Source organism: Maniola jurtina, chromosome 9 (genome assembly GCF_905333055.1).
Source record: "Maniola jurtina chromosome 9, ilManJurt1.1, whole genome shotgun sequence".
In the NCBI taxonomy this organism is placed as follows: domain Eukaryota; kingdom Metazoa; phylum Arthropoda; class Insecta; order Lepidoptera; family Nymphalidae; genus Maniola; species Maniola jurtina.
In genome coordinates this window covers 139,531-160,403 of record NC_060037.1, presented here as the reverse complement: position 1 = coordinate 160,403, position 20,873 = coordinate 139,531, and the positions used below count along the sequence as shown (strand labels likewise).

The 20,873-nt window shown below is 40.9% G+C and overlaps 1 long non-coding RNA gene across 1 annotated transcript; it reads left to right on the top strand.

The window, feature by feature from the left end:
- The first annotated feature begins 1,200 nt into the window (after positions 1-1,200).
- On the top strand, positions 1,201-16,900 carry LOC123868079. The gene is made up of 3 exons (XR_006796576.1): positions 1,201-1,213; positions 6,991-6,995; positions 16,766-16,900. It is a non-coding gene; the product is annotated as an uncharacterized LOC123868079 (long non-coding RNA).
- Positions 16,901-20,873: the final 3,973 nt, after the last annotated feature.

Below are 20,873 nucleotides of genomic sequence, written 5' to 3'. Positions count from 1 at the left end.
AATTATAAGACGTTGTCACGTCAAAAAAGAATCCTCAATAGCAATGTAGCCGTGATAGTCTAGCGGTTAAGACGTCCGCGCCTCGTATTCGGGAGGTCGGGGGTTCGATCCTGAGCCTAAGCCAGGTCTGAGACAGCCAACATCTCAAACTTTTCGGAGTTATGTGCGTTTTAAGCAATTTAATAGTTAGGTATAACATGTTTTAATGAGGCGTGACGGTATACGGCTGGTGCTCAGTAGTGGAGCGGCGACGGCTTGATCGTAATGATCAAGCTATTTAAACTAGACGAAGGTACATTATATAACACAGAATTCTAATAAGAATCTTCCGATGGTTGGAACGCGTACGTGAGGGGAATGCATCGGCGGAGAAAATCGCGTCCTAAATGCTGATCGAATATCCGATGAGAGCCGATGATACTTCTGCTCGGCTGATACGCGCGGGTTCCGCACAACTACACCTTGCGAGGAATTACATCGCGCTTCCGTGCGAAGAGATAATTGATGAGGTACAATCTGGATCAGCTGTTGTGCCTACAATTTGTGGGGAAACTATAGGATACTAGAGGTTTCCCGCGACTTCGTCCGCGTGGATTTAGGGTTTTAAAGATCCTGTGGGAACTGTTTGATTTTCCGGGATAAAAAGTAGCCTATGTCCGTCCTCAGGATATAAGCTAACCCTGTACCAAATTTCGTTAGAATCGGTTAAACTGTTGGGCCGTGAAAAGGTAGTAGACACAGACAGACACACTTTCGCATTTATAATGTTAGTATGGAAGTATGGATATAATAGATTTTTATTCCTTTAACTTTCACAAGTGCTTTTGAATCGTCACAAGTGTAAATTAAAAATTTATAACACCCCCGACAAGTAAAGGTTACAGTAACTAGAAAAGATCTGATAACTTTCAAACGGCTGAACCGATTTTCTTGGATGATAGCTAAGAACACTCTCGATCAAGCCACCTTTCAAACAAAAAAAAAACTAAATTAAAATCGGTTCATTCGTTTAGGCGCTACGGTGCCACAGACAGATACACAGACACACAGATATACAGATACATACGTCAAACTTATAACACCCCTCTTTTTGGGTCGGGGGTTAAAAATGAACTAGCACTGCACTGGCTCGGAATACCATTCGTACCGAGAAGAACCAGCAACAAACTTGGTAGGTAGTTACTCTTTTCAAATGTTCAATACACAATAACATGTATTACTGACGTCATTTCGTATATAATTACTGCACTGTAAGCTCTGGTTTAAGTAGGTACCTATCTAATTGCAGTCCCGCGCATTGACAGAGCGAGTCAAATACACGCTTTTTAGGGTTTTGTGACTCTAAAGAAATTTGGAACCCAGTGGTTGAGACGTCGGTCTTCCAGTCGGAAGTTCAGGATCGATTCCGAACAAGCACCTTTAATTTTTCTAAGTTATGTGCGTTTTTAGGGTTCCGTACTTCAAAAGGAAAAACGGAACCCTTACTTTGTTGTCTGTCTGTATGTCTGTCGTGTTTGTCAAGAAACCTATTATAGGGTACTTCCCGTTGACCTAAAATCATGAAATTTGGTAGGTAGGTACATAGCTCTTATAGCACAAGTACAGGAATAAATCTGAAAACCGCGAATTTGTGGTTACATCATTAAAAAAATATTAAAAACTATACCGAATGGGGTATCATTTGAAGGGCTTTACCTGTATATTCTAAAACAGATTTTTATTAATTTTTATGCCTGATAGTTTTTGATTTATCGTGCAAAATGTCGGAAAAATAACCGAGTATGGAACCCTCGGTGCGCGAGTCTGACTCGCACTTGGCCGGTTTTAAAGCAAGATAACGTCGCGAGGAAACCTGCATGCCTGAGAGTTCTCCATAATTTTCTTAAAGGTGTGTGAAACTAATCCACACTTGATTAGCGTGGTAGACAATGGACCAACTTCTTATTCTACTCACTCACAGCAATGAGTTGGCGATGGGTTGATCATGATGTTAATAATGTAACTGCATAGCCTTAGTATCTTTTTTTTTTTCGAGGGGGAAATCTTCTGAAGATAGTAGATACCCACTCGGGTTATGTGGAATTTCTACCCACTAAAACCCCCTCGGTGGCCCTCCTCAGCACATATTGAGGGGCTCCGGGAACTCTGACGAACGTGCGCCGGCGCCTCTCTCGTGCGACGCCCATTGGGCTCCTCCTGAGCGATGCACTTCCCTGCCCTCATGCAGGCACGGCAGCTTGTGCCACAGCAAGCTACCGACTTCTCAGGGTCGCCGGCTAGGGCCAAAGTAAATTTATATATCGGTTTATAGCCTTAGTACCTGTCGCATATCTCTGTAGGGGGGAAGACTAACTGCGTCTTCAGATAGCGAAGCAAATCGCCCAGATTCTAGTTATTTATTATGAATCTATTATTGCAATCTGTTACTCTCACCTTCAATCCTGCCACCTGTAAGTGACCGATGTACCAGCCACTGGAAACCACTGTCCTCGACAGGCTATCGTGCAACTGTGTCACCATCTGTAATATTTAATTTCAGCTATGATTCACACTGAATCCACTAAATGCCTTAAGCTTGTACAAGTAGAAAACACCAATGTTTTTACTGTCTACTTTATTGTCATAGATATAAGTTAATCACCATGAGAACAGGGGAGCGATCGTTTACATTGTTTCCATGCCTGGTGTTCGAACGCACGACAGGACGTTCGACCACCATCACGAATTTAAGGACTTAGCGTGTGACAATAGCTACGGCAATCTACCCGACGGGATCATGCCGCTCTCGCCGTTCAGGGGTTAACCTTCACAGCCTGAGATCGTCCCACATTACCGGTAATGTATCCAACGTCTTTTCGACAAGCCCTGCGCCTGTGCGGCCGGGAAATTCATGATCAAGCTCGTATGGCACTGCAACAGAGCCGTGCTGTTCATCTGTCTCCTTATTACAACTAAGAGAAGCTCGCGGCATTAATAGGTAAACTTGAGGCACTTAGCTGATATGCATCTGCATGGATGACCTGGCGCTGCCGCCCGGTGACACAGCTCAGCACGCATCATTCACATATATTCACACCAACGAACGTTACCAGCGTTGCAGCACGGTGACACAGTCCAACACGTATCATTCACACTAACAATTAACTAATATAATATGAAGTTAAGATATTTTGGCGCGTTCGGCGGCCATCATACTCAGACATGTCGAAACTTGCATTCTTTGTTATACTAAAGGAAACCAAAGACATGCTCACCATAGAGTATCGGTGTTGCTATATACAATATTTACATTCGCGGTTTCCGCGACAGTACCTACTAGCTACTGACTAGATTTTTTGTCGATTTACCTCGTTCATCAAAATTTAAAGCGCTGATGTCAAATGTTTCGTATGAAGGCATAATTTAAGGCTCGGCGGTAATCCTGCATTACAACGGGATTACCGGTAATGACGGCGCTGGCTGACGGCCGGCTGGGATCCGGGATAAATACAGATTGACTTATCGGCTGCCAGCGGGCGGCATTCGGCTGGAAAATTATCGCGTCACACAAAATGAACTTGAATAAAGCCAGTAGTCTTTGTGTCTGTCTGCACAACATAAGAAGGGTAATTAAACGTGCTGTGTGTCTGTCTGTGTTTTACTACCCGAAGTAGGTAGGACTTATTAATCAGTTATTAGTTCGAAACAACGATAAACGTCGAGGTCACAAGGTGTTAAAATGGCGACCTCTCACGGGAAAGCTCTGTTATTGAAAGACTAGATGGAGAGACGATGTCGAATGAGTCGCAGGAAGCCACTGGATGGCGACGGCGCAACACTCCAAGATGCCCAGCTGTGGACGTCTGTTGGTTTATAAAGATCATGTATTTGTTTATAAATGAAAAAATATAACTACTAATTCCGTATCCATGCTAGTGAGTTCTATCATTACAATCCTCTACCTCCAGATAGAAAGATGGCCGTGATCCGTCACCAGAATTTCATTACGGCACTCACGTACAAAAACATCCGTACAATTTGTCTTCGCACATGCTCATACACCGTGAATATATCATTGTTATAGCTCTTATTCTAAGAGCTATAATCGCAAGTGGCTCATTTGTAAATTGCTGACACAGCAGTTAAGGCTAGTTCAAACTAAGTTAAGAATTTAATCAATTAGCGAGTTATCTAGTAACTATAAACGTATCTCAAGTCTAAGCACCACAAATTTATTTGAGTAGATTAGTCAGTTATTTGGTCGAGTCTATCAATTTTGTTCTATTTTTGGGGTTTCGTACCTCAAAACGAAAAAAGGAACCCTAATAGGATCACTTTGTATGTCTGTCGTCGACAAATCAATCTCAAGAAATCTACAGGGTCCTTCCCGTTCACCTAGACTCATGACATTTTTCGGGAAGAGCAGCGCTTGGGCCGGTGTACCCTGGTAACATGGTTAACGATTTCTCTTCATGGGATATTGTTAGCCATGGCTAATTGACCTGGCGGGGAGAGGGTGTTGTCCGCGCGTCCCTCTGGGTGTCCCTAGCAGAGGGCGCAGTAGACGCACCCATAGGGCATAGCCCCAGGAGCGGAGGGTGTGGCTGTGTTGGGTGGTTGGTGATGGGGCTTCATCACCCAACCAGTCACTAGCTGCCCCACCGGTCCCTCGCCTGTCCGGTTTGGTGACGGGCGAGGGAGATGTTGAGGATAGGGAACGTGGAAAGGGGATCGCCTTTCCCGCGAACCCTAGCCCTCAGGAGGACCTGTGGGTGATGGACACGGGGTGGCCTGTCGCTCACAGTGTGGTCCTCGGGTTGGTTGGCGTGCTGTGGTTCCGGCATGCCTCTAACGGTGTTCGGGTGCACGTAGTGTCCCAGTGGTGGGTCTGCTGAAGCAGACATCCGCTGGCGGAGTAACGAGGTGTTGTCGGTCCCTTGTGCTCCGTCATCAGCGGTGGGATGGAACTTCGTGAGGTTTTTAGTCGGTAGGAGTCCGACATAACCACTGTGCTCCCCCGTAGTCAGTGGTATCCATGATGGATTTTCCTCACGAGAACAAAAAAAAAAAGACTCATGACATTGGGTAAGTAGGTAGGTTTGTATGATGGTACGGAACCTCTCGTATCCGAGTCCGGCTCACACTTGACCGGTTTTTCCGGACGACACAAATCTGAAGAACCTTTCATTTTAGTCGAGTTCAGTTGCCGCAAAATGACATTTTGCTGGAGTGTCTATTGATCCATTTTCGTGCGGCATAACTTGTTTTTAACCCCCGACCCAAAAAGAAAGGTGTTATAAGTTTGACGTGTGTATCTGTGTGCCTGTGTATCTGTGTATCTGTCTGTGGCATCGTAGCTCCTAAACTAATGAACCGATTTTAATTTAGTTTTTTTTGTTTGTAAAGTGGCTCAATCGAGAGTGCTCTTAGCTATAATCCAAGAATATCGGTTCAGCCGTTTGAAAGTTATCAGCTCTTTTCTAGTTACTGTAACCTTCGCATGTCGGGGGTGTTATAAATTTTTAATTTACACTTGTTGCTTTAATCATAATCACAACCATTTATTTGCTCAAATGTCACAAAATCCCTCATCTATCTGTTCTGCAAAAGCCATTACGACAAGCTTAAACAGCTCATGTTTACTTTATTGCATTGCAGGATTATTGCAAGCTGCAGGCATCGATGTTTGCGGTGTTGCAAAACACCACTCATCTGTGAACTGTACTCGAACAAAGTGGGAACGATTTTAATAGAGTAAACTGTAAATTAAAAATTTATAACACCCCCGACAAGTGAAGGTTATACAGTAACTGGAAAAGAGCTGATAACTTTCAAACGGCTGAACTGATTTTCTTGGATTATAGCTAAAAACACTCTCGATCAAGCCACCTTTCAAACAAAAAAAAACTAAATTAAAATCGGTTCATTAGTTTAGGCGCTACGGTGCCACAGACAGATACACATATGCACACGTCAAACTTATAACACCCCTCTTTTTGGGTCGGGGGTTAAAAATGGATCGATTCGACTTAATCATTTACTAAGCTATACTTGACTAATTTTTTGGGGTTCGCACACATTTAGCCACTAAACTACTCGCTACTTTACTAAATTACTAGCCTAGTCCGAACTAGGCATTAAGGCTGTAGCGAGTATTTTACCTACTAATAGGTACTCTCCACTCGCCTAAATAAGTATGTACTAAAGTAAGCCTCAATAGCTCAACGGGTATAGGAGTGGACTGAATTCCGAAAGGTCGGCGGTTCAAACCCCAGCCGTTGTACTATTGTCGTACCCACTCCAAGTTTTACGCTTAGTTGGAGGGGAAAGGGGAATGTTTGTCATAATTAAAATGGCTAATATTCTTTTTTTTTTTTAAAAGTAGTCCGGATTAGCCTGGACTTCAGAGGTCAAGGTCGGGGGATATGTCAGCGTCGCCTTTGTCCCGGAGTAGGTACCTAGTTACAGCTACATGCTATTTGTTATCAGCGAGGGAAAAGGTTATTGTGCTCTTGTTATTTTCACTAACAAGACGAACGAACCTACCGTACTATATTCGGAAGACGGGAAAATATGTTGTTAGGGTTCCGTAGTAAACAAGGAACCCTTGTAGTTATCTTTTTCGTTATCTATTTTAACATCGGTAGGTATATTATGTCTGTTCGCGGTGTGGTTCGGATAGTATTAGTACTAGAAAGCTGTACTTAATTTGGCACGGACATACCTACATTTTAATTAGGCGAACAAAGTGGTATTTACTTAAATTAAAATCTAGATTTTTTTGTGGCTGTGACAAGAGCTGATGATTCTCAAACAGTCAAGATTTTGATTAAACATAGCTAAGAACCATCTCGATTAAAGGCTTTCAACAAAAAAAAGCTGTATGCAAATCGGTCCATCCATTTGAGAATTACGATGCCAGAAACAGACAAACATACACAGATACACTCTTAAACATATGATAACCTCTCTTTTGAATTGGGGGTTAAAAAGTAACGGTTTCATTCGTAGCATTCGTTCTCTGTAATCGAAGCCGGCAGTGCTCGCTGGAGATCCATTAATTGCGCGGTGTCCGGCGAGCCGGGAGCCGGGCGGCGGCCGGCGCCGGATTACGGCCGGCCCGGACAGCCACTGCAGTGCCCGCAGACCGTAATATATGGCTGCGGGTACAACACGTGTACTCGGGGACCCACTCATTAAGGAAGACCTAACCATACCTTTTCCCCGTCGTATTAGTTGCCCAGTATTATGGAAGGGGGTTTCTTGAGGTCATAGAAATATTGGCGTCACTCAGAAAAGCAGGTATTATTTAAATATTTTTATGGAATTATTGGAATGTCCTCTCAAACCAACACAAAAAACACCAGGTTCAATGTGTAGAGGTTATCCGAGAGTTTTAATCTAAACAAACTAATGCCAAAATAAATAATTTAATTAGAGCGTGATTGCTATCACAACATCTAATTATTCAGTTCACAATCCAAATACCGAAAAATATGCGATATCGCTCCGAATCTCAGAAGGAGACTGAACTAAAACCTTCAAAACACCCGTATTTATGCAAGTTCAATCTTGTTGGCCTCCTAGTAACAGATTGTATGACATCGAATGAGCCAAATATCGATTTTATCAAACTACCTGCATTAGGTAAATTAATAATTTTATATTATTTTTGACAACTCAAATCAATTTTTAAAAATAACCTTACAGTTCGGCCGTCCTGAATTTAACACGTCCTCGTGTTTCTAATCAATCTTGTCATGTCAGTCGCGGGCTTCCTTGCCCTAAGTCAAATCCAAATCATGGGCTATCCTGCCCTCCGTCAAGTCATTAAAACCTACCCTTGAACTGCCGAACTCTCAGTTTTAATATCAAGGACAACAATAAATCCAAACGACTAACTTCCCATTCGATGTATACAAAATCTGAACCACTTATTGCAAGTTACTTTCCACTTCACAAAAGACTAAATTCTTTTAAAAAAAAACTAAAAATTTTAATCACCAAATCAAACTCAATTAAAATTTTAATCAAATGTGGGTTGTTTAAAAAAAGATACCAAAGCGAAATTAAGGCAACGTGAGACACGTCCCGCTTCTGAATTATTGGCGTCACTCAGAAAAGCAGGTATTATTTAAATATTTTTATGGAATTATTGGAATGTCCTCTCAAACCAACACAAAAAACACCAGGTTCAATGTGTAGAGGTTATCCGAGAGTTTTAATCTAAACAAACTAATGCCAAAATAAATAATTTAATTAGAGCGTGATTGCTATCACAACATCTAATTATTCAGTTCACAATCCAAATACCGAAAAATATGCGATATCGCTCCGAATCTCAGAAGGAGACTGAACTAAAACCTTCAAAACACCCGTATTTATGCAAGTTCAATCTTGTTGGCCTCCTAGTAACAGATTGTATGACATCGAATGAGCCAAATATCGATTTTATCAAACTACCTGCATTAGGTAAATTAATAATTTTATATTATTTTTGACAACTCAAATCAATTTTTAAAAATAACCTTACAGAAAGAAAGAAAGAAGTTAGAAAAACGTTTAATAACCCCCGACCCAAAAAGAGGGGTGTTATAAGTTTGACGTGTGTATCTGTGTATCTGTCGGTGGTATTGTAGCTCCTAAACTAATGAACCGATTTTAATTTAGTTTCTTTCGTTTGAAAGGTAGCTTGATCGAGAGTGTTCTTAGCTATAATCCAAGAAAATCGGTTCAGCCGTTTGAAAGTTATCAGCTCTTTTCTAGTTACTGTAACCTTCACTTGTCGGGGGTGTTATAAATTTTTAATTTACACTTGTTTCTTAAATTGTGTCACACATCACATGTTATAACTAAGAATTGCTTATCCCGGTGCTTCTTTCATTGAGCATTAAATCCTCAAGCGGAAGAAACGTTGGAGTAAACAGACTACTGTACAAAGAATCGAAACCTTAATTTGCTTTAATCTGCAAAAAGGCAAATCTCTATGGTACAACATGCAGCATGAAAGAAGAAAGAAAGAAAAACTGTTTATCACACTTAATATTATAAAGGAGAAAGTTTGTATGTGTGTGTGTGTATGTTTGTTACTCTTTCACGCAAAAACTACTGAACGGATTGGGCTGAAATTTAGAATGGAGATAGATTATACCCTGGATTAGCACATAGGCTACTTTTTATCCCGGAAAATCAAAGAGTTCCCACGGGATGGAAAACTTAAATCCACGCTGACGAAGTCGCGGGCATAAGCTAGTTGGAAAATATAGTCAAACTAGGTACCCGCGACTTCGTTCGCGTGGATGAAGGTTTTTAAAATTCCCGTGGGAACTCTTTGATTTTCCGGGATAAAAAGTAGCCTATGTGCTAATCCAGGATAATATCTACCTCCATTCCAAATTTCAGCCAAATCCGTTCCGTAGTTTTTGCGTGAAGGAGTAACAAACATACACACACACACACACACATACAAACTTTCGCCTTTATAATGTGAAATGCGAGTAGCCGACGCTGGCCTTGCAGCAGACCCGCACTGGGCTAGCGTGGTGGGCTGCCCTAGGTACACCCTTTTCATTCTGAGAAGAACTTGAGCTCAATGGTAGGTCAGCGACGGGTTGATCATGATGATGATGAACTGTTGAGTTTTTTCTGAGTTTTCTCAGTGGAATCTGTTTTTCAAACAGATAGCAAGTAGAAGAATTTTAATGGAATAGTACAATATATAATTTTTATTCAAAATTTTTTTAGTGCTTTCGAATTGACAAAATAATTTAATAATCATAAGTGCCACAAATTGGCCTACATCACAGAATTCGCCAACATTAAATGAAGATATTTGGAATAATATAATTTTTAATGAGGACGGCATTTTGCCATCTTTTTATTCGAGCGAGTATTTTAATTTAACAAAATTAACGCGAAAGCCTTGCGGTGCATGAATTTAATTTGAGGCACATTCACATTTGATGAATAAAACATTATTAGGAGGCTATGAACTACTGCGCCGCCATACAAACTCCATGAAAGCCTGCAACACCGCTCAGCAGACAGGCCACTAGGGATGCGCCAAATGGCTCACTGAAAAGACAAGGATACGGATCTTTTGGGTCAAAGAGTCAGTATTTTATCACTTTTACAGTTTATAGATCAGTTTCGTTTGCCACTGGAATGGAGGCCACGTATTGGAAGGAGAAACGTTTAAAGATAGTCATTCCGTTAAAATACCGTATACCGTATCAAACGAATGGCGTGCAAAACGAATGCCGAGTTTCTCGCTGGTTCTTCTCGGTAGGAACGGCATTCCGAACCAGTCGTAGATTTTTTAGACGATTCAAAAGCACTTGTAAAAGTTTAATTGAATAAAAACATTTTGAATTTTGAATTTTGCACGTGAGGAGGCCTATGTCAAACAATGGATAAATAAAGACTAACAGAAGAAGAAGAACAGTTTCTGCAGCACCTTTCAACCAACCAAGCTTTCGAGCAAGGTACGTACAGTTTGATTTCAGGTAAAAAGAGCTCTGGGGAGGATCGCCGGACATGACAGATGGACAGACAGACAACAAAGTGATCCTATAAGGGTTCTGTTTTTCCTTTTGAGGTACGGAACCCTAAAATTACCAAAATGTCACCGGTGACAAGTGACGAAATCATCAAAATGTCATCGTCTATCAAGTCCATATTATCAAGTCTTTTACAGCACGATGGCGAAAGAACTTACCATTACAGAGCGGGATAAGACATACAAGATATACAATGAGCGATATAGTTCATGTTTATCTTCCGTCGCTGAACTCCCCAAGTCTCCGGTGACAAGAAAAAACACAAGTTCGGCTGACAGCCTCGCTTTGCTACAATTCAAACTGCATCGAGCAAACTTTTGCTTCAAGTGTTGAAGTCAAAAGATTCCCCTTTGCCTTTTAAATTGTATTTTTAACCCCCGACCCAAAAAGAGGGGTGTTATAAGTTTGACGTGTGTATCTGTGTATCTGTGTGTCTGTGTATCTGTGTATCTGTGTATCTGTGTATCTGTGTATCTGTGTATCTGTGTATCTGTGTATCTGTGTATCTGTCTGTGGCATCGTAGCGCCTAAACGAATGAACCGATTTTAATTTAGTTTTTTTTGTTTGAAAGGTGGCTTGATCGAGAGTGTTCTTAGCTATAATCTAAAAAAATTGGTTCAGCCGTTTAAGAGTTATCAGCTCTTTTCTAGTTTTCTTGTAGAAAAGAAGGTTACATAACCGTTAGGTTCATAATATTATGTCAATAGACAAATGTCAAGCTGTCAAGATGGACGTTGCCTAAATACATAATTATTTATTTGAAAATGATGTTTTGGAAAACTCAGATACTTTGGATCGTCGGGGGTGTTATAAATTTTTAATTTACACTTGTTATCTCTGCGATGTTGACATTCAGCGTTCTAGATACCTCTTTGCTTATTTTGAATTTTAGCGTGTCAAGGTTTTTTTGGCTTTCAGTAAATTGCGGTTTTTAGTCGACTGATAGGATATGCTTTACGGCTCTCTGGGTAAGTATGTATGTGACATTCTTAAATATCCCATAGGATGAAAAGTAGTTTATATTCATCTTGGGAATGCAAGTTATTTCTGTATCGAATAGATGACAAACGCAACTCCTTCAGCATGGGTTTACGGGTTCCCGTGGTAGCTGTAAATTCCGGGATAAAAATATAGCCCGTGTCCTTCCCTGTGATGCAAGCTATCTTTCTACTGAGTTTTATCAAAATCGGTATATTAGATGGGAGCTGAAAAGCTAGTTAACAGATATAATAGCCTCAATAGCTCAAACGGTTGAAGAGCGGACTGAATTCCGAAAGGTCGGTGGTTCAAACCCCACCCATTGTCGTACTTAGTCCTAGCAAAAGCTTTACGCTTAGTTGGAGGGGAAAATGGAGTATTAGTTATGATTTAGCATGGCTAATAAATCTCAGGCCAACAGTTATTGGGTCGAGTTACTAGCTCTGTTACTGAGCTTCTATACTAGAGTACACGGATTTGATGCTGACGAGGATAGTTATTGATACTTTTATCAAACAAATACATTCAAATCTGTTCAGACTTCAGGTAAATTTTAGAAGTTATGGTGGAACAAAGGTCGCCGGTTCGAACCCCACCCGTTGCATTATTGTCATACCTACTCCTAGCATACCTCCTCTTTTACGCTTAGTTTGAGGGGAAAGGGGAATATTAGCATGACTTACATACATGAACCCTGAAAACACACTCCTTGTTTTGGGTAGTCGTATAAAAAGCATTGATGAAATCTAAGTGGTTTATTTAAACTAGGTTCCGTTGCGTTACGGAACCCTAACAGATTTCGTATTGAGGTATTCAGCCTATAAATCCTTTAGATACTGAATTCAAGTCACCTCCGGTTCTAAGTACTGCTGCTTAAACAAACACCTCCGATTCTTCACCCCCCCTCGCTCCCCACCCCGCCACCCCCCTCAGCCGCGAGGCTACAGCAGCGCCCTCTGCATAATGTATGAGGCGGCGGATAGGCGGCGCCCGCGGGATAAGGGATGCTATTACATGCCGATATTTTCCGTTGCCTGCCTTACATACGAGCTGTCAGTATAACCGAAAAATATCAAAAAATACTTAAATACAAGTGTAAATTAAAAATTTATAACACCCCCGACAAGTGAAGGTTACAGTAACTAGAAATGAGCTGATAACTTTCAAACGGCTGAACCGATTTTCTTGGATTATAGCTAAGAACACTCTCGATCAAGCCACCTTTCAAACAAAAAAAAACTAAATTAAAATAGGTTCATTAGTTTAGCCGCTACAGTGCCACAGACAGATACACAGACACACAGATACACACGTCAAACTTATAACACCCCTCTTTTTGGGTCGGGGGTTAAAAAAGCTGATAACTTTCAAACGGCTGAACCGATTTTCTTGGATTATAGCTAAGAACACTCTCGATCAAGCCACCTTTCAAACAAAAAAAAACTAAATTAAAATCGGTTCATTCGTTTAGGCGCTACGATGCCACAGACAGATACACAGATACACAGACACACAGATACACACGTCAAACTTATAACACCCCTCTTTTTGGGTCGGGGGTTAAAAAAGAAAAATGTAAATTAATGAGTAAAACAATTTAAATTTATTAAAAAATACATCCATTTTTCAACAAAATCTACATACCATGGCACACAATCCATGTTTATTATTTGCATGTAGCGTGACAGACACCCCGGGATGTGTGTGAACGTCCATTCATATGCAAAGTGTTAAACAATCATATCTCGCCAGTCGGCGGTATACATGTGAGGCGTCAGCATAATGCCATATTTCCGATCTCGCAGACAACGAACACAAATAAAGGGAAATTTCAAACGTCCAAAACAATTATGGAAACTTGAAATCGAGGTATGATAACGGAAATTGATAAATCCTTTGAGGAATATTTTCACATCGATTTTATACGAAAAGCAAAGTTCTATTTGGACAAATTCCCCTTTTCATTAAATTGGGGTGGCCCTAATATTTTTTATTGATTTGGAATTCTACACTCTCTACCCTATAATATGGACGAAGTTACGGGCAACAGCTATTATTATAATAATAATAGTTATTTTAAAGAATTGACTTATCCTTAGAGACATTCACGCGGTACGCGTAGAGTTCACCAACTTGAATATAAACCGAATCTACTGAATCTTTTTTTATCCGACTACGGCGAAGCCCAAAGGAGGATTATGTGTTTGACCTGTACTTACATAAGTATGTATGTATGTTCGTAACACAACTAAACGACTCGACGCGTATTAATTTTGATAAATGGTACGTCATTAGATTTGTCTTTATCTTTATGAGTATTAGGGTACAAAATTTAAAAAAAAAACAAAATTGAAAAAGATGTAATGTAAAACAGTCGGGGATTTTTTAACCCCCAACCCAAAAAGAGGGGTGTTATAAGTTTGACGTGTGTATCTGTGTGTCTGTGTATCTGTGTATTTGTCTGTGGCATCGTAGCGCCTAAACTAATGAACCGATTTTAATTTAGTTTTTTTTGTTTGAAAGGTGGCTTGATCGATAGTGTTCTTAGCTATAATCCAAGAAAATCAGCCGTTTGAGAGATCAGCTCTTTTCTAGTAACTGTAACCTTCACTTGTCGGGGGTGTTATAAATTTTTAATTTACACTTGTTTAAACGTTTTAAATGACTATTCTTCAAAGCGTTGACTCAGGAAAAAGAAATGAATAGATGTAAACTAAACGAAGTATGTAGTTGTTTACAATAGGGCGAGATTGATGCGGTGTTTACAAGTACGCGACGGTAACCAATCACAGTGACGAAGCACCTCAGTGTGTCACGACCTACTTCCCCACGCGGCCTGCGTAGAGCGCAGACCTCGTACACCTCGTAGACCTCGTAGAGCTGTCGTAGAGGTAATAATTGACCGAGCGATACGAGGTCTCTGAGTCTACTTGAGTGAAATTGCACTCGTTGGTCTGTCCGTCCGTCTGTCACAGCCTTATAGCTTCATAATTACTGAACGTAATTATCTACTTTGGCATGACCGTATAGTTCCACGTGCGCACTACGTAGAGCTGTCAATTTACTACTTTGTTATGGCAACTAGTATCGGAGTTGATTGGTGGGTCAATAACTCAATAATACAGGGTTATTGAAAATTTTAGAGTTCCGTACCTCAAAAGTACCTAAAAATAAAACCCAGAAACACATCTTCGTTGTCTGCCTGTCTCGATCTGTCTATGTGTCTGTGGCGTCTGTCAAGAAACCTACAAGATACTTCCCGTTGACCTAGAATCACGAAATTCGGCAGGGAGATAGGTCAAATAAAGGAAAAAGTCTAAAAACCGTGAATTTAGGATTTTATCAGCACGGTACAGTAGCATATGCATTTTTCCAGGAAAAATACTCGCGTTTTAGAATCTAGCTGACATTGAGTAGAGCTAAAATTGTATAGGACGCGGGTTTCCAGCGACGCCGCGCCGTCTGCTCGGCTTAATGAAATAACTCGACACGTGGCGAGATGTAACCGGATTACGAGCCCACTGCCCGCTGCTCGCTACACAGACGAAGTGTTTTATTTCTACCCACCTATGGCTAAGAGACAGGAGTACTTCACAAAACCATTTTCTTTTTACTCGACTGCGGCAAAGCCCAAAGGAAGGGTTATGATTTTAGCAGTCTATGTTTGTATGTATGTATGTTTGTATCCAGATTCTGTGTGTTCCACCGTAGTGCATAAATTACTGGGCCGATTTTGATGAATGAGGTGTCAATTGATTCGTTGTAAAGGCCCGGGTGACGTAAGCTACATTTTATACGAAAAAATTGACCTAATGGATGTTATCTCAAAAAAGTGAAGGTTTCCAAATTTTTTTTGCTATTGTATCGAGTGGGGTGTCAAATGAAAGAGGAGAAAATTCTGAGCTCATGAATATAATTTTACAACAACATTAAAATATACCAAGCGACAGAAAAACAATTTTACTGGAATATTTCAGCGTTTATTAAGACGATCACAGTCGGGTTTTATTTTTCAACTTTATTGGAGTACTAAATCTTATAAACGTACTTAACGTGCAAACCTCGTGAAGCCTCGATAGCTCAACGGTTGAGGAGCGGACTGAATTCCGAAAGGTTGGCGGTTCAAACCCCATCCGTTGCACTATTGTCGTACCCACTCCTGGCACAAGCTTTACGCTTAATTGGAGGGGAAAGGGGAGTATTAGTCATGATTAGCATGGCTAATATTCTTTATAAAAAATTTTCAAAAGAAAAATAAAACCGACTTCAAAAACGACAAACACTAAAAAGTAAAAAATAACTTTTGTTTAGCTACACGTGTAATGTACCTAGGTATGAAGTCGAGCGAGCATATTAAAACAAAATTAGAAATCCAAGAGTGAAGCTCGCCCGACTTCATACCTAGGTACATTACACGTGTAGCTAAACAAAAGTTATTTTTTACTTTTTAGTGTTTGTCGTTTTTGAAGTCGGTTTTATTTTTCTTTTGAAAATTTTTTATTTCACAATTTTTAGTGGCCCCACTGTACTATAATATGCTGTGCCCAGTTAAAACCCTACTGTTTACTAAGCTATTACACTGATCGCGAGCAATTTGCTCCTATCCATTGAGGAGTTCTGTTCTCCATCTCCGAAGATATTCATCAGATCTTCACCAAATTTATATGGGACCACCTGCACAGTATACCCTTTCAAACAAAAAAAAAAATTTTCCAAATCGGTCCAGGGGTTTTTGAGTAATCGGGGAACATACATAAAAAATATAAAAAAAAAATAAAAAAAAAAAAAAAAAAAGATTCCGACGAATTGAGAACCTCCTCCTTTTTTGGAAGTCGGTTAAAAAAAAAAGTCATATGAGCTGATGGATCAACGTGACGATAAAAAGTACCTCATTGGCTGGGCAGCGCATGTTATTGCGCATACGAGTGAGCGAGACAGATCATAGAACTCAAGCCCAAGGTTCAATGCGTACTTCGCTTCTTTTATGCAGCGTACACCATAATGCATAAGTACCTACCACACATCATTCTGATCAACCCAGCGTCGCGCCACGGCTCATTACTGACCAAGGAGCTCCTCTCAGAGTGAGAAATGTTCGGCCATAGTCCACCACGCTAGCCACAACGCAGTTTGGTAGAATTCACACACCTTTGAGAATTGGAGATCATTATGGAGAACTCTCATACTCACCACGTTTTCCTTCACCATGACAATATTCAACTGCTTAAAACGCACGAAGTATCGAAAGGACTTCGTCCGTGTTGGTATTGGCTGGCGGGCGTGCTCGCCTTTTTGGAGTGTTTTTTTTGTTAAAACTGACTGGAAAGCGGTCTAAGGGGGTGCCGTGCGTGTGTCGACGAGCGCCGGCACAGACGGGGTCCATACTTGTATAGTTTAACTAACTTGTTACAAATAACTACAAACTTTGACATTGGTTAATCTTTGTAAAGCCAGACGAGAGAGAAAAAAAAAGTTTGGAAAAGTTACCGGGGTGGAATAAAACTCTGGATTCTCTCATACCCACGCTATCCTACATAAGTTTCAATCGCGCACCGCTATAATGTGGTGTCTGCCCAAGCCTTCACTCGATGCAGAAACATTTTCCGCGAGCGCAGATTTTCATTTAAAGCCTTTGAGCTGTGATCCGTTTACCCCCCTCTCCTCTCCGCGTGCGGTCATCGCTCATAAGCCTTTGAAAGTTCCGGCCTCGCGTCCTCTGCAGCGTGTAGTATGAGCACGAAACCTGTACGCTGCCAGTCTGCAGCGGGCTTTGTTCCCTGACGAGCTTTCACTTGTCCAAAAGGCTTTTCAAACTGTATGAAATGCATGAAAGCCATAATAATTAGCTACTTTTTAACCCCCGACCCGAAAAAGGGGTGTTATAAGTTTGACGTGTGTAAACGACGTGCTCCTAAACTAATGAACCAATTTTATTAAAAATTTTCAACACCCCCGACAAGTGAAGGTTACAGTAACTAGAAAAGAGCTGATAACTTTCAAACGGCTGAACCGATTTTCTTGGATAATAGCTAAGAACACTCTCGATCAAGCCACCTTTCAAACAAAATAAACTAAATTAAAATCGGTTCATTAGTTTAGGAGCTACGATGCCACAGACAAATACATAGATACACACGTCAAACTTATAACATCCCTCTTTTTGGGTCAGGGGTTAAAAATGCAGCTATAAAATGTGATGTGATCAGAATTAAATTAAATTCGATAATGTCGCACAAATCCGTCCGCCATTTTGAAAATGAAATTAATGCAAGTTGTTCATTCAGTTTCCATTATTTCCCAATTAAAGTTGATCCGGTTGTACTCATGAGCGTTGATTGGAGCTGCGTCGCCGGCTGAGGAGGGGGAGGCTTTAGCGGGGTCGCATATCTATCTAGAAGTTGTCGCCAAGGGCCGCTAAAGCCGTAAGGACACGTCCTTCACCACGGTCACCACGTACGTCACCACGGTTTCTCATTTTCCTGAGCCGTAGTCCAAGCTCACAGGAGCCCCCCCACCTCCCCTCACTCCTCCAAACTTCAGCCCGATCAATCCAGTAGTTTGAGCTATGCATAGATCAGTCAGTTAGTCAAGCACTTTCTCCTTTTTAACCCCCGACCCAAAAAGAGGGGCGTAATAAGTTGGACGTGTGTATCTGTGTATCTGTCTGTGACATCGTAGCTCCTAAACTAATGAACCAATTTTAATTTGGTTTTTTTGTTTGAAAGGTGGCTCGATCGAGAGTATTCTTAGCTATAGTCCAAGAAAATCGGTTCAGACGTTTGAAAGTTATCAGCTCTTTTCTATTTACTGTAACCTTCACTTGTCGGGGGTCTTATAAATTTTTAATTTACACTTGTACACATTTACGTGGATTGGCGCATCAGCCGCGGTGCGCCTGTCACGCGTCAATGCTTCAGCCGCGATCTACGGGGAAAGGAAAGACTTCTTCCGGCTGTCCTTCTTTCTTCAGGATCTTTAGCGGCTCTAGCGGCTCTTGTGGGTCCATGCGGGCGTGTGGGACCTCCTTTAGGGTAGGGGGGTAGAGACGGGTGCTTGGAGGCGGGCCGGTGACGATTGTTCGCGTCTGCTCGTGAGATGTCATTAAAAGTTGGCAAGCAATTTCACGGCGCCGTGACGAGGCGGCACACGGCCACGGCGCCGCGCAGGTGCCGCCAACATTCCAGTTTACACTCCTGTAGCGACACTTTTGTACTCTCATACCTACTTTATTACCTGAAGCCACAACTACAGAGGTACGAAATCTTCTAGTTAAGGAGCCGACGAACAAAACAGAAGCCATTCTTTCTACAACAGATGGCTTTCACAGCTGTTTCTGTTACCTTTAGCGGACCCCTGACACGACGAGCGCTTGGATAAAACTTTACTATTATATATAGATAATTATTTATTATTATTAGGGTTCCGTACCTCAAAAGGAAAAACGGCACCCTTACAGGATCACTTTGTTGTCTGTCTGTCCGTCGTGTCTGTCAAGAAACCTATAGGGTATTTCCCGTTGACGGGACGGGTGGACGTTCCCGTAGGTAGGTAGGTCTTATAGCACAAGTACAGGAACAAATTTGTGGTAACATCATTTAAAAAAAAAGCTAAAATGTGTTTAAATTTTCAAAGTTACCTATACCGAACGGAGTATCATATGAAAGGGCTTTACGTATACATTCTAAAACAGATTTTTATTTATTTTTATGTGTGATAGTTTTTGATTTATCGTGCAAAATGTTGGAAAAAATACCCGAGTACGGAACCTTCAGTACGCGAGTCTGACTCGCACTTGGCCGGTTTTTTATTTTAATTTAATATTTCATTAAGGTTTAAGGTTGTTACGAAAATCCCTCAGTTATAATCTTTTGATATATTATTATCTCTTGACAATTTAACAAACAAACAAAGGTACTTATTACTAAGCCATCCCATTAGTTGGGAGACACACACTCAGAATGAGCATAACTTGGCTAACACGTAGGCGCGACAAGTCAAACACAGAAGTTGTCGCCATTTGTAAACTGTGTCAATATATTCTACGGCCGACTACGTGTTCCCGGAACGTGCTATACCCTAGCCTACAAGTGTAAATTAAATAAAAAATAACACCCCCGACAAGTGAAGGTTACAGTAACTAGAAAAAAGCTGATAACTTTCAAACGGCTGATCAGATTTTCTTGGATGATAGCTAAGAACACTCTCGATCAAGCCACTTTTCAAACAAAAAAAACTAAATTAAAATCGGTTCATTCGTTTAGGCGCTACGATGCCACAGACAGATACACAGATGCACAGATACACACGTCAAACTTATAACACCCCTCTTTTTGGGTCGGGGGTTAAAAAGACGTATAAGTACGGCAATTTCAAAATTACTAAACCAAACCACTGACCTTTCATGATTTCAGCTCAACGGGAAGTGCCCTATAGGTTTTCTTGACAGACACGACAGACGGATAGACAGACAGATATACAACAAAGTGATCCTATAAGGGTTGCGTTTTTCCTTTTGAGGTACGGAACCCTAATTACATTCCGATAATCGTGAAATCTCACTGTCTTAATATCTGTGGTATGTTTAAGCATTTTTTAACCCCCGACCCAAAAAGAGGGGTGTTATAAGTTTGACGTGTGTATCTGTGTATCTGTGTGTCTGTGTATCTGTGTATCTGTGTGTCTGTGTATCTGTGTATCTGTGTATCTGTGTGTCTGTGTATCTGTCTGTGGCATCGTAGCTCCTAAACTAATGAACCGATTTTAATTTAGTTTTTTTTGTTTGAAAGGTGGCTTGATCGAGAGTGTTCTTAGCTATAATCCAAGAAAATCGGTTCAGCCGTTTGAAAGTCATCATCGCTTTTCTAGTTACTGTCTAGTAGTTTCTAGTTACAAGTCTAAATTAAAAATTTATAACACCCCGTGAAGTAACCTTCACTTGTCGGGGGTGTTATAAATTTTTAATTTAGACTTGTGATTTTTTATATATCACTTTCTTAAACCTACATGCCTGAGAGTTTTCCATATTGTTCTCAAAGGTATTTGAAGTCTGTAGCGTAACTTTCTGATTTTGAGAGTGCCGTGCTCAGTAGTGCGTCGGCGATGAGTTAACATGAGGATAGTAATAACACAGTAAGAACAGTCTGCCTCTATCAGGTATGTCAGTTAAATTAATTAATGCTTACATAGTTTGAATTCTCGTTAAAATAAAATTCGTTATAGCGTGAAAGTTAGTGTTAGTTTAATGTAACGTTTACATTACAATGAATATTGCGAAATTATGAATCAGGGGGTACGGTAGTGCCCCCGCCAAGACGAGCCAAACGGCGGCCGGGGCGCTACGTACCTTTTTCTCGAAG